General features: G+C 42.3%; 1 long non-coding RNA gene across 2 annotated transcripts in view; it reads left to right on the top strand.

Annotated features, from left to right (window-relative positions):
* Nucleotides 1–279: 279 nt before the first annotated feature.
* LOC133050559 (uncharacterized) overlaps nucleotides 280–14,964 on the top strand; it is an 88,260-nt gene continuing 73,575 nt past the window's right edge. The window contains exons 1-3 of one of the 2 annotated variants that reach the window (XR_009691641.1): nucleotides 280–424; nucleotides 2,114–2,183; nucleotides 5,962–6,816. This is a non-coding gene — a long non-coding RNA (uncharacterized LOC133050559). Of the gene's footprint in view, nucleotides 425–2,113; nucleotides 2,184–5,961; nucleotides 6,817–14,964 lie in introns of those variants that run through there. The other variant, XR_009691640.1, reaches the window with a different exon arrangement.

Raw genomic sequence — 14,964 nt, 5'->3', positions numbered from 1 at the left:
TGTCTTTCAAGTATGCTCCGTGTTGAAAGATAAACTTAGGCATTTCAAATATTTTAAGAGTTTATCTGAACATATTTTGAGTCAAATCAGCCAGCACCAAACTGTGTTTAGGCAGCTTCACCGGCTGGAGCTCAGAGACTGGCTTGTAGGAAGTTAGGCAGGGACGTGCTGGTTGGATACAGCCTAAAGCCCGGCTGGCTGAATGTGATTGGCTGTCCTTAGTTTCACTTTAATAACCTTGAGGCATTTCAGCCTTAGATTTTGGTTTGCTGACTCAGGCTGCCAGGACATTGGAGCCATATCAGTCTAACAGCCTCCTATTTGATTAACATCCTGAATACGGCTTTAATGCAGCTGCCATCTGTTTTCAGCTTGAACTAGTGCAAGGAATATTTAGGAGACAGAATCAGAATTGAAGGATTTGGTAAATGATTCTCCTTGTCTTCCTTCCCAAAGTCTTTGCTTCCCCTATAATCCTCTGAATTTTCTATTCTCTCCTAGAGCTTAAATTCTACCAGAGTAGGATTTTTTTTTTTTTTTTTTTTTTGGGCTGTGCTGCTTGGCATGTGTGATTTTAGTTACCTGACCAGGGATGGAACCCGGGCCAATGGCAGTTGAAGTGCAGACTCCTAACCACTGGACTTCCAGGGAAGCCCCCAGAGTAGGGATTTTTGCTGCTAATTTTGCTGCTATGATCCCTGGTGTCTAGAACAGTACCTGGCACAAAGTGTGTTCCTGATAAACATTTGCCGAATGAACAAACGAGTGGATCTCAGAAAATTACTCCCCCAACCATAAGACTAGTTGGAGGCACCCATGATTCTTTCCCTGTTTGCTTTCCCACAGCTCCTCCTTCCAGAACTTAACTTACTATATCCTCCAAATATCCCCTGCACAGCACTGCCTTCACAGCCACTATAGCTGACAGTCTCCCCAAGTTCTTGCAAGAGCCAACTCTCTGGTCCTCCTGCCTCCACTTTCCATTGCTTCCCAAGCACCTTTCATTTTGTTAGGAAATTGTTGACTGAAACTACGTGCCTTGCTCAGGCATGATGAGGACTGCTTGCATGAGTTGTCTCCCAACAGGAGGCCCTGACAAGAAGCAAGTTGCTGCTCCTGGGAGGGTTCAGAGGGAACAAAAGGAGGGAGGAGATGCCAACCCATAATATGTCCTGCCAACCTCCCAGAATCCTTTGCACTGGAGTCCATCTTGGCTGAGAGAAGCACTCGCCCTGAGGAAGGACCCTGAGTAAGAACAAATATGGGACAAGCAAGATGACTGGCCAGAGACAACCCAGAAACTAAACCATCACCATGAAACCTGCGGCTGTGAGCCACGTAGCAGGGCAGTTCTCCTGGGCTCCCCTACGCTCTCCTGGGTTCTCCTGGGCTCCCCAAGTTCTCCCCGCAGGCGCCCCTTCCCAATAAAATCTCTTGCTTTGTCAGCATGTGTGTCTCCTCAGAAAATTAATTTCTGAGTGTTCAACAGGAGCCCATTCTGGGGCCCCAAAGGGCCTGCCACGATTTCAGTCACTGCTGACTGAATTGATCTTTTTCTGATGTAAATCAGATCATGCCTTTTCTCGGCTGGAAAGCTGCCCGTGGCTGCCCACCTCAGAGTGGCTGAAAGGCAAACATCGGCCCGCTCCGGCCGGCCTCATACTGCTTGCATCCAAGCCGCACTGTGTTCTTTTTCTTCCTCAGACGAATCAAGCTCCTTTCCGCCTCTGTCTTTGCTCTTCTCTGTCCATTTTCATTTGTGTGCATATTGGCTTCCTCCTGACATTCAGGTTTCAGCAAAACGCCTCTTCCTGAGAGAGTCTTCCCTAGTGCCCAATCGTAAGGACACCCCCTATCTTTCTCCATCCCAGAGCCCTGTTTTTTTCCTTCATATCTCTTATCACTATTAGAAATGATCTTGTTTTAAAAATATTTTTTTCTGAGCTTTTAAATTCCTCTGTTAGAATGTAAACTTTTTGAGAAGAGAAATCTTATTGTTCTTGGGAACAAAAATCGTATTCCCAGAATCCAGCCAAGCATGCGGCACACACACCCCCCAATACAAACAGAAAAATGTTAGCTCTAATGGTGACTTAAAATATCTTTGTTTCAGGAAGACAGCAATGAAGAGCAGTTTGTTCATGGCCTTGGAAAAACCAAGAGAGTTGTTTTTACCGTCACCAGTAAGTCCAGGGGGTGGAACTCTTGGCTGAGGTTAGCAGAGGCTGTAATGCTTTTCTCTGTTTAGTTATTTGAGGCTCAGCTTTGATCTCTGGGACCAAGGAGGAAAGGTCATGGATATTTTGGTAGTTTCTTTAGAATTGCTTGAAAGCAGTGTACCTTGAATTTTAAAAGCCTAATTATGTTGTTTTGAACAAAAATGCCTTTAGCCTGGGGCTCAGCCAGTTTTTTTCTGTAAAGAGCTGGAGAGTTAATATTTTTGGCTTTATGGGCCATATGGTCTCAGTTGCTGCTTCTCAGTTCTGCCCTTCTAGTGCAAAGGCAGCTACAAACAATACCTAAGCAAGCGGCCGGGGCAGGTCGTGACCTGGAGCGGGAGCTGGAAGTGGGGAGGCAGATTTGGTCAGTGGGCTGTAGTTGCTTAATTCCTGCTCTAAGTCTTCAAGGAAGCGAATTTTCAGAGATGTTCAGCCAGCTAGTCTTTCTGTGCCAGTAGGGGATCCAGAAACTTTGCAGCATAAATTTAGAAAGCTGCATTTGGGGACTGGAATAGTAACAATAATTGTAATAGCAATAGCTGATGTGACAGAGGATGAGATGGTTGGATGGCATCGCTGATTCAATGAACATGAACATGGGCAAACTCCTGGAGATGGTGGGGGACAGGGAAGCCTGGAGTGCTGCAGTCCACGGGGTCACGGGGTTGGACATGACTTGGTGCCTGAACAACAACAACAATGCTTATGTAGTATGTGGGGCAGTATTTCAAGTGCTTTTCTTAACACCTTCTGATTTCATCTCCATGATGTTACTGAACTTGGGTCCACCTGCCTGAGTGCCCAGTTAAAGCCAATCTGCTGACACCAGGCTCTGGTGAAGGAAACCACAGTCTCTATTGCAGGGCATCAGACAAGGCATCAAGGGGCAGCTAGTTCTCTGGAAGCCCAAACTTCCTAATGGGTTTCAGGATAGTATTTTTAAAGGTCAGGTGTGGGAGGAGAGTTGCAGTTTTTGTGATCAATCAGCTCATGATTGATGAGCCTCTGATTGCTCATCAACCACCCTCTGATTGCTTTAAATCATTATTTAAGAAAAAGGAGAAAAAAACCCCTCCTTTTCCTCATCCATAAATGGAGTTGTTACTGGAACAAACTTGGGTCCACTTTCTGCCTCGCAGCAAAGCCAACTTACTGACACTGGGTTGTGGTGAAAGGAAAAGAGACAGTGTTTATTGCAGGGCACCTAGCAAGGAATATGGGCAGCTCATGCTCAAAGGGCCCAGACTCCCTGATGGTCTTCAGGGGAAGGTTTTAAAGGCAGCTTTTGAGGGGAGGGCTGCAGGGTGCATGACTTTTTTCTGATTGGTTTGTGGGAGGTGACAGGGTGATGTTTCAGGGATCTTAATCATCAACGTTCTGGTTCCCGCCAATCTGGGCTCTTGTTCTTGTGCTCAGCCTATAGTGACTATCCTCCGCCTGGGTTGGGGGAGGTCTCAGTTCCTGCAGAACTGCTCAGAGATAGGCATAGATCAGTCGCTCAGTCTTTGCAACCCCATGGACTGCAGCATGCCAGGCCTCCCTGTCCATCACCAACTACCTGAGCTTACTCAAACTCATGTCCATCGAGTTGGTGATGCCATCCAGCCATCTCATCCTCTGCCCCCAATCCCTCCCAGCATCAGGGTCTTTTCCAATGAGTCAGCTCTTCACATCAGGTGGCCAAAGGATTAGAGTTTCAGCTTCAGCATCAGTCCTTCCAATGAACACCCAGGACTGATCTCCTTTAGGATGGACTGGTTGGATCTCCTTGCAGTCCAAGGGACTCTCAAGAGTCTTCTCCGGCACCACAGTTCAGAAGCATCAATATGCATCGGATTGTTATGTATTTTTCTTGAGAAGGAACGTAGGACGGTTTCATCACTGTACTGTTGTCATTCTTTTTCTTCTTTAACTGCTTTCTTTTGTTTCTGGGATCTCATGTTTCCCTAAGAGACTAAAGCCTTTTTCTATAAACAACAAATGGGGACACAGAGGAGTTTTGTACCTAGGAGGGCCCCACAGGGTGCTGCTTGGTTTCAGAATCAACAATATTACCCATGCAACAATGGTTTTGAGCCTCAAATAAGGTTATCAATATATTAAGCCTCTATTCTATACAGAGAGTGGCTATTTTGTTAAAAGATGAATGTGGACTTTTCCATATTAATGAATTCTCTAGGAGCTTTGTTGCTAAGTCCAGAAAATTCAATTGGTTTGGATTTTATTATTTTATATTTCTATATCTATATAGGTTTATTAATCCTATTATTATTACAGTTACTATTATTATAGTGTCATCCATGTGACCTGTTATTAACTAGGAGAAAAGCTTTGTCAAGGTAAAAAGCGCCATATCCAGACATTAATTCCCCTAAAATAGCAGTGTAAAGCATAAAGCGTTAACAAAGAACCTTAAGACATTCCTTCTGAAGAGATGAAAGATGAGAAAGCTGCAGTTCTTGGCTGGCTCAGGCCCACCCCTTCCTAGAGCAGCGGGGGATGAGATGACCTCTCAAGGTTCCTTGTAGCTTGTGGTTTTGTTTTCTGATGTCTGTTTAAAGATTATGCTAATACTGCCGATGTAAAATCCTTTGTACACAGTGATGGTTAAAAATACTGCCTCCTGACCTGAATCTATCCCTGCCTAGTTAAAACTGTATGCTGGAGATTAACAGGACTCAAATGCTCATGTTTTATACAAGCCGTTGGGTCTTTTTCTTCTCCTCTAAAAGATTTCTTGTTATTGTTATATTTTGGACTAAAGCAGAAGGGAGAAGGTTGATAAAAAATGCATTCAGATACAGAAGGATTTAACTAAGCTTAATTTTTATATTGTGGGTGAGAAAAAGGAATTGAATAATAATGTCAAATACAAAGACCCAGGAGGTGACCCCCCAGAAAGATATCACCAGAGCAGCATATTAACTAGGAAAGAGGCTTGGGAGCTGAGAATAGAGTTCCCAGATTGGTAAGCCACATGGATCTAATAAGTAACTTGTCTAGAATTTTGGGAGAATAGGCCTTGGAGCCAGCCTAGGAGGGTTTCAGACACCAGTTCTGACCTCTAATTGGCTCTGTGTTCTTGGCAATGTACTTTGTGCTTCTCATCTATAAAATGGGAATAATGATAGAACCTACTTCTCAGGGTTGTTGGGAAGATTAAAGAGGTAATAAATGTAAAGTGGTTAGCATGCTGCCTGGAATATGTGCTCAGTAATAGCAATTAATTAAAAACCATATTTTACTATTGTGTTTTATTTTGTTTCCTTTTTGTTTTGCTTCTTTACTTTTTTTTTTTTTTCTTTTTTGCTGCACCATGCAGCTTGTGGGATCTTATCCCAGGGACCAAATCTGAGCCCCACTGCAATGGAAGCATGGAGCCTTAACCACTGGACCATCAGGGTAGTCCTTCTGTACTTTTCATGATGGAAAAATTTTTAATTTTTAAAAATATTTGGAGAGAAATATAATAACCCCCATGTATTCATCAGCAGTTACCCATTTATGAGCAATCTTGTCTTACCCAATGCCCATTCACTTTTCTTATTTCTTCCTGATTATTTTGAAACAGATTACATTCATCCATTTTACTTTAAAACATTCCAGTATGTATCTCTAAAATAAAGGTAGCAGAACACAGTGGCAGGGTTCAGAATATGCCATTGAGGCATAAATATTATTTTGAAATGAAGTCATTTGAGAGTAAACTTTTTTCCCCCGAACCCTTTTTTATCTGCCTAAGAGCAGAGACTCTCAGAAGAACTCAATGGTGGTAGCATTTCCAGGAATGCACACCCAGGGAAGAGGGAAGATGGACTCATTGCTCAGACGAGAAGCTGGAGCCACATCTAAACAGACATTGTCACAAAACCGCACCTGTCGTCTGTTCTCCTGAGGGGCCATTTATCTCTCCTAAAAGTCATTTGTTTTCCCATAAGTGTCCTTTCTCCCCCTCTTCGTCCCCTATTAAGGTTTTTCAGTCCCAGACTATAAAGATAAGACACCTTTTTGAATCATGTTCCTTTTTGCTTTGCTTCTTTCTTTCTTTATTTTTGGCTGCACTTTGCAGACTTCTACCCATTCTGATAACCTTAAAATATATCTGGATCTGTCCACTTTCTGCCCTCTCCCAGGTTCTGCCAGCCTGGTCCATGTCACACCCTCTCCTGTCGTAAGTCTTCCTGATTCTCTCTTTGAGTCCCTGCCGCCTGTTCTCAAACCCAACAGCCAGAATCACCCTTATAAACCCTAAGCCATTTACACAACTCCTTTGCTCAAACCCTTTCAGAATAAGTACTGAAGTCCTTGCAATGGTTCAAAAGCTCCTAAATAATCTACACCACTTCAGCTCACTCTACACGAGCCTTGTTTTAGTGCTTGGCAGATCTTTATTATCATTTTAAATTAATTTTTATTGGAATATAATTCATTTGCACTGTTGTGTTAGTTTCAGGTGTACAACAAAGTGACGTGCTTATCCATATACACGTGTCCACTCTGTTATAGATTCTTCTCCTATGTGGGGTATTACCGATTATTGTGTAGAGTTCCCTGTGCTATTCAGTAGGTCCTTGTTGTTATGCTGTTTTATATATAGTAATGTGTATGTGTCAATCCCAAATTCCAACTTATGCCTTTTCCTCTTCCCCCTTGGTATCATAAATTTGTTTTCTATATATCTGTGACTCTATTTCTGTTTTGTAAATAAGTTCGTTTGTACCATATATTTAGATTCCACATGTAAGTCATATCATATGATATTTGTCTTTCTCTTTCTGACTTACTTCCCTTAGTATGATAATCTCCAGGTCCATCCATATTGCTGCAAATGGCATTATTTCTTTTTTATGGTTGAGTAGTGTTCCATTGTGTATATGTACCATATCTTCTTATCCTTTATCCTGTTGATGGTGGCTGAGATGGTAAAGAATCTGCCTGCAATGCAGGAGACCTGGGTTTGATCCCTGGGTCAGGAAGATCCCCTGGAGAAGGGAAAGGCAACCTGCTCTAGTGTTCTTCCCTGGGAAATCCCATGGACAGAGAAGCCTGGTGGGCTGCAGTCCATGGGGTCGCAAAGAGTCAGAGACAACTGAACAACTAACACTTGCTGTACAGAAGAAATTCACACAACGTTGTAAATCAATTTAAAAAATCATTCTTCTTCACCCAAGCTTGTTTTGATAGCCCATCTGAAGTACTTGGACTAATGCCACCTTTGGTGAGATTTGAAAGGCCTGCCTTTAAGTATTTTTTTAAATGTTTACATTAGCACCCCCCTTTATAGATGAGAAAACCAAGCCTTAGGTGACGTTGTGACATTCTGAAAGTCAGTTAGTAAATGGCAGAGCCAAGATTTCCGGCTTCAAACTTTATGCTCATGATACTTAGTTAGCACTAGAGCGGCATGTGGTGTGCTGAGTGGGACGGGGTGGGGATGATGGCGGGGCGGGGGGGGGGGGGTTCTGTCCGGTAGATAAGAGGAGAATTGGACAGGGAAAGGAAGGGATCCTGGAGGCCCAGACTTGCCCAAGTGTTTTCCTGCTGTGGGGTAACAGGGCCGTGTTTGATTACCAGGGGCAGGTCAGTCCTTTGGTGGGGTGGGGACAAAGGAGGAGAGTTAGGGCAGGGTGGTGTTGGCAGCCCTACTGGCTGGACTCTTTGCTTGGAAGCACCAGGATACCTTTCCTCAAACTGATTTCCGACGGGCACAGCCTCAGAGGCACCAGAGCTGGGGGTGGAGAAAGTCACTTGAGCTGGGCTATGGCCTTCCACCTCACCTGCAGGATGGCTGGACTCAGCCTCACTCAGGATGTGGCAGGTAACATCTCCACCTGGTTGAGACAGGAAATGTCTAAAGAGCAAGGGTTCTGTTCATTTCCATTCTGCTCTTCCTGTCCACATGGGAGAGGAAGTGAGATGTCATGGAAAGAGAACAGGCTCTGGATTAAAAAAACTGACTGTGTCATTTACCACCCAAATTATTTGTTTCTTGTCTCTAAGAAGGAGTTAAGGTGCCAACAGTACTTATAAATAGTCGTTCACTTTTGGAACATTTATTGGCATCTTTTATACGTAAAGAAGTGTACATGATAAGTGTCAAGGATACGATAGTTTGAAGTTTCTGGCATATACTTGCTGTTGAATAAATAGTAGCTGTTATTATTGTTATTATGATTACTGGTTTACATGAGTGAATCAGCAGTGAGTCTTCTGGAAGGGTAGTATACAAATATCACATCAGTTAGCATTCCAACTACCTAGAAGCCCCAGCCTAGTATCTTTGTGAAGCCTTGTCTGCTGGGACTGATTCTTTTCCTCTCTAACTGGAAGTACTGTGTCTTTCTGCAATGGCTGTGTGACTTCTGACAACCCTGGTCAACCGTAACCCAAAAGGAAATTAAACTGCTTGCTCTGAATATCTTTCTGTTTCACGATGCTTGATAGGGATTTGCTAATAATTTCGACCTGGTAAAGAGTCGGTCAGTAGAAAACTAGAAATTTTAATGAGGATTCTCATTAGCTGTTCCTTGCAAATAATGGAGCTATAATCTTACTCAAGATTCTTGGCAAAGCAATTCTCATTTCAGTTCTTACAAGTAATTATTACTTAGTGTTTTTTTTTTTTACATACTATTTATTTATTTTTTTCTATTATTATTATTATTATTATTATTATTTTTTGTCATACATTGATATGAATCAGCCATAGATTTACACGTATTCCCCATCCCGATCCCCCCTCCCACCTCCCTCTCCACCTGATTCCTCTGGGTCTTCCCAGTGCACCAGGTCCGAGCACTTGTCTCATGCATCCCACCTGGGATGGTGATCTGTTTCACCATAGATAGTATACATGCTGTTCTTTTGAAATATCCCACCCTCACATTCTCCCACAGAGTTCAAAAGTCTGTTCTGTATTTCTGTGCCTCTTTTTCTGTTTTGCATATAGGGTTATCGTTACCATCTTTCTAAATTCCATATATATGTGTTAGTATGCTGTAATGTTCTTTATCTTTCTGGCTTACTTCACTCTGTATAAGGGGCTCCAGTTTCATCCATCTCATTAGGACTGGTTCAAATGAATTCTTTTTAACGGCTGAGTAATATTCCATGGTGTATATGTACCACAGCTTCCTTATCCATTCATCTGCTGATGGGATTACTTAGTGTTTATAACACTTCGTATTTCCTTAAATTTTTTCAAATATCTTTTCCATTATTCTTCAGGGGAAAAAAAAATCCCCAGAAAATAAAACCCTTGAGGCATCTTAGCCTCTTAGTCTCTATTTCACAGATGGGGGAATATGGGACAGATCTTTAACAAACACCAGTGTATCCCATTATGCTTATGAAAATGATACAAAGCTCTCTCTTAATGATTAGTCACAAGCAGCACTTACCATTAAAACAAGAAGTACATGCATGCACACACACACACACACACACACACACAGAGACACAGATAGAAAAGATGCTCTTGGTTTAATGCTTGTGATGTTCAGTAAGCAAAAACAACTCTGTATGACTTCTTTCCAGAAAATTCATGTGTTGAATAAACCGAGATTAAAGATGGTGATTTCGTCACCTCTTTGCTGGTTTCTTGCCTTCAGAATTCCTGTTTTCCTCCTTGTCTTCTTCATTTCTTCTATAATTTTTTAAAATAAAAACCGGCAGATTTAATAATGGTGAGTCTTTTCACGAAGGTGGTGAACGCAAACTCTTCCATTGAGAATGGATGGACAACAAGGTCCTACCATACAGCACAGGGACCCATATCCAGTCTCCTGGGATAAACCAAAATGGAAAAGAATATTAAAAAAAGAATGTATGTATGTGTATAACTGAGCCACATCACTATACAGCAGAGATTGGCACAACATTGTAAACCAACTTCATCTACTCAGTTGAGTTTGTCAATAACTCAGTCAATTTCGGTTTCACGCAACTACAAACATTTATTTTTGGCTCATACACTCTGGGTGATCTGGGATGGTCTGCTCCATGCTAAAGGGGCAACGTCTACCCAGAGTATGTTTTTCTCACAGCAAAGACTCAAGCACAATAGGATAAATGTAATGCACAAGCACATGTTCAGCCTTTGCTGTTGGCACGTCTCATCAGCCAAAGCAAGACACAGTGCTGTCCCAAAGCTGAGGGGCAGGGAAGCTTGCTCCACCTGTCAGGGGGCCAGAGCATGGGTTTGGATGTGTTACTGGTGCGAGTGGAGAGATGGTAAAGCCCTGCAGACACTGGCAGTGTCTTCCTCTTCCCCTCTTGCCCTGACTCCTCTGACTTGCCTTTAGAGGGGAACGGCAACTGAGCAACTGCAAGACAGGGTCACAGTAAGGACAGCCGCCCAGGGATGTGCCAGGTAGAAATGTGATATCTAAGGAGGCTAGCCAGGGGTTTTGCAGGGATGTTAGACTTACGGCCAAGACACTTCCATAATTTTCTACCCCTGTATTGTAGCCCCCTGCAGTGACTCTGAGGACCTTCTCGTCTGGAGGTAGGGTCCGTTGCTCTGCCACTGGGATCTGGGTTGCCCGGTGGCTTGCTTTGGCCAATCCCAGTCATCACGGGCTTTGCATGCGCCTCTTCTCACCTTGCCACCAGCACGAGAACGCGCCCAGGCTAGTGGGCTGAAAGGTGAGAAGAACTCGTGGAGCAGAGTCTCTGCTGAAGCCATCACTGGTCAGCCAGAGCACGGCCGACCTGCCAGCTGGCAGCAGACACGAGTGTGCTTGGATCCACGGACTACATGGCTGACCCAGACATGGGTGGGAATAATACATGGATGCTGGTTTTTAATTGAAGTGTAGTTGTTTACAAGGTGTGAGCTTCTGCTGCACAGCAAAGTGATTCAGATATATATATATTCTTTATATATATATAAATATGTATAGTTATATATATAACTATATATATTCTGGGTTTTTTTTTTTTTTTTTGGTATTCTTTTCCATGATGGTTTATCATAGGAGACTGAATATAGTTCTCTGTGCTCAACAGTAGGACTTTGTTGTTATGGCTGCTGTTTTCAGGCATCAAGTTTTGGGTGGCGTGTTAGGCAGAAGTACTAACTTAAACACCCTGGATCGTCCCATCTTGGGCTGCCTGGTACCATAGCATCACTTTCCCAGATCCTCCACGTTCTTGGGACCAACAGGAGATGATAAAACATTTGCTGTTTGCTGATGCCTTCTCTCATTGCCCAAAACTGCATCCCCACAGTTCAGGAGTTTTTTTTGTGCCTGACTTTTCCACAGGTAGCTTATATAGTGGGTAGCTATTTCTTTAGAAAGATTCTAGGATACAAATTGGTTTTGGAGAATGTGATTACTGATATAAAACAGTGGAAAGGGAAGCACGCAGTGTTTTCTGTTCAAGCTGTCCCATGCATTCTGATTTCTCTAACAATGATAATTAATTGTAGCTGGGTAGAAAATCCATTCTCTTTGAGGAATCAGTGAACTGGAGAGAAATTTGTCGGTAACCATTGTCTGTAATTTTAGTCTCCATGTAGGAGACACAATAATTTTGCAATGATAGCTAACATACAGCAATACCAATCCAAGATAGAGAAGCTTATTATGCACTATTGTGTATTTCTAGAAATATGCGATATTGGGATTGAGATAAAAAAATGTAAGAGGCCTGATATCAAAGCTCTACTTTTCTCTTCCCTATTTTATCAGCATGTCAGCTTAAAAAAAATGCACAGTGTAAGAGTTGTGAGTTGAGTTTCACTGGGGGCAAAAAGAAGACTATAGCCCGGGAGAGAACACCTCAGATAGCTCTGAGAAACTGCTCCACAGAGGCAGCAGGGAAGGTCAGTATACATGTGATTTTGGTGAAGGGGGGGTACATGCAATGAAACACATATTTATTTTGCGGAAGGTTTCTGCTAGCCATGAGGGGCAGACTGTCACCATGAAGGATTTTAGTGCTTTTCTAGGTGAGAGGACATGTAAGAACTGGGCTCCTAAAATCTTCTCCTGAAAATATCTAACTGTGTGAAGGCCTGTTCTGCCCATTTTGCCCAGAGCACCGAGTGCCTCATGTCTGTTCTCCACCTTGAGCTCCTATCAGAGGGTGTTGAAGGTCAGTGGCTTTGACTGCCTGACTACAGCGGCTCATGATTTAATCCTTGTAAATCCTTGTAAATCAGAGAGAGATGGCAAGTGCCCATGGCAAGTGCCAATTTGTAGTTGACAAGCCCTGAAATACAATATAAAGAGAAAAATGTGAAGATGTAAGTGTGGCGGACTTTTGCAATTATCAAACATAATTAAGGCCACGATCTTTGGGATTTGAGGAAATTATCAGTCTATGAAGGTATCAGAGGAACTTTCCATTTTTGCAGTTAATCTACAATCCCACTGTAGATTTTCTGTGCTTTAGTGTTCTGTTATCAATGTTTTTCTGCTCATAGCTGAACTCGACTAGACTACTTTTGTGGGTATGTTTCATTAGTTAATTTTTTGGTGTACTATTGTCATTGGACTAGAGTGCTGGTTTTAATTAGCCTGTCCAAAGAATGGGGACTGTGTTACAAGTGAAATCTGTGCTAAACAAGGGATACGGCAGGCTGTCTTACAGTGTTTTGATTTACACTGATAAATCTATTAATCTACTCAGAAAAGTTTTCTCAGATGTGGTGGATTTGCACTGTTTCATTCACAGTTCACCTCCCATCCCTCCTGGAGGGCAGAGCTGTTATTTTTCTCTGTGACCTCAGAGTCTAGCATAGATAAGCACTAGAATAAATGCATCAGTCATTTTGGCTTACCAGGGGCTCAGCTTCCATCAAGCCTCTCTGTAGGGCCAATGGGAACATGAAGGATCCAGGCCGTTTTTGCGTATTCACTATTACTGGTAGGTTTCACAAACAGAAAGCCTGTCCCTTAAAGATTTCAGGTGATGTTTTGGATTTCTTCCTGAGTCCTGGAGCTTGGTCACTGAAGGACTCAACTCATATGATCATCTCTCTTTTTTTTTTTTTTTTAAATTTATTTATTTTTTCAGTGGGTTTTGTCATACATTGACATGAATCAGCAATAGATTTACACGTATTCCCCATCCCGATCCCCCCTCCCACCTCCCTCTCCACCCGATTCCTCTGGGTCTTCCCAGTGCACCAGGCCTGAGCACTTGTCTCATGCATCCCACCTGGGCTGGTGACCTGTTTCACCATAGATAATATACATGCTGTTCTTTCGCAACATCCCACCTTCACCTTCTCCCACAGAGTTCAAAAGTCTGTTCTGTACATCTGTGTCTCTTTTTCTGTTTTGCATATAGGGTTGTTGTTACCATCTTTCTAAATTCCATATATATGTGTTAGTATGCTGTAATGTTCTTTATCTTTCTGGCTTACTTCAGTGTGTATAATGGGCTCCAGTTTCATCCATCTCATTAGAACTGGTTCAAATGAATTCTTTTTAACGGCTGAGTAATATTCCATGGTGTATATGTACCACAGCTTCCTTATCCATTCATCTGCTGATGGGCATCTAGGTTGCTTCCATGTCCTGGCTATTATAAACAGTGCTGTGATGAACATTGGGGTGCACGTGTCTCTTTCAGATCTGGTTTCCTCAGTGTGTATGCCCAGAAGTGGGATTGCTGGGTCATATGGCAGTTCTATTTCCAGTTTTTTAAGAAATCTCCACACTATTCTCCATAGCGGCTGTACTAGTTTGCATTCCCACCAACAGTGTAAGAGGGTTCCCTTTTCTCCACACCCTCTCCAGCATTTATTGCTTGTAGACTTTTGGATAGCAGCCATCCTGACTGGCGTGTAATGGTACCTCATTGTGGTTTTGATTTGCATTTCTCTGATAATGAGTGATGTTGAGCATCTTTTCATGTGTTTGTTAGCCATCTGTATGTCTTCTTTGGAGAAATGTCTGTTTAGTTCTTTGGCCCATTTTTTGATTGGGTCATTTATTTTTCTGGAATTGAGCTTCAAGAGTTGCTTGTATATTTTTGAGATTAATCCTTTGTCTGTTTCTTCATTTGCTATTATTTTCTCCCAATCTGAGGGCTGTCTTTTCACCTTACTTATAGTTTCCTTTGTTGTGCAAAAGCTTTTAAGTTTCATTAGGTCCCATTTGTTTAGTTTTTCTTTTATTTCCAATATTCTGGGAGGTGGGTCATAGAGGATCTTGCTGTGGTTTATGTCAGAGAGTGTTTTGCCTATGTTCTCCTCTAGGAGTTTTATAGTTTCTGGTCTTACATTTAGATCTTTAATCCATTTTGAGTTTATTTTTGTGTATGGTGTTAGAAAGTGTTCTAGTTTCATTCTTTTACAAGTGGTTGACCAGTTTTTCCAGCACCACTTGTTAAAGAGGTTGTCTTTTTTCCATTGTATATCCTTGCCTCCTTTGTCAAAGATAAGGTGTCCATAAGTTCGTGGATTTAACTCTGGGCTTTCTATTCTGTTCCATTGATCTATATTTCTGTCTTTGTGCCAGTACCATACTGTCTTGATGACTGTGGCTTTGTAGTAGAGTCTGAAGTCAGGCAGGTTGATTCCTCCAGTTCCATTCTTCTTTCTCAAGATTACTTTGGCTATTCGAGGTTTTTTGTATTTCCATACAAATTGTGAAATTATTTGTTCTAGTTCTGTGAAAAATACCGTTGGTAGCTTGATAGGGAGTGCATTGAATCTATAGATTGCTTTGGGTAGAATAGCCATTTTGACAATATTGATTCTTCCAATCCATGAGCATGGTATGTTTCT

This window comes from Dama dama, chromosome 32 (genome assembly GCF_033118175.1).
Source record: "Dama dama isolate Ldn47 chromosome 32, ASM3311817v1, whole genome shotgun sequence".
Classification (NCBI taxonomy): Eukaryota; Metazoa; Chordata; class Mammalia; order Artiodactyla; family Cervidae; genus Dama; species Dama dama.
This window is presented reverse-complemented; position numbering and strand designations above follow the sequence as displayed.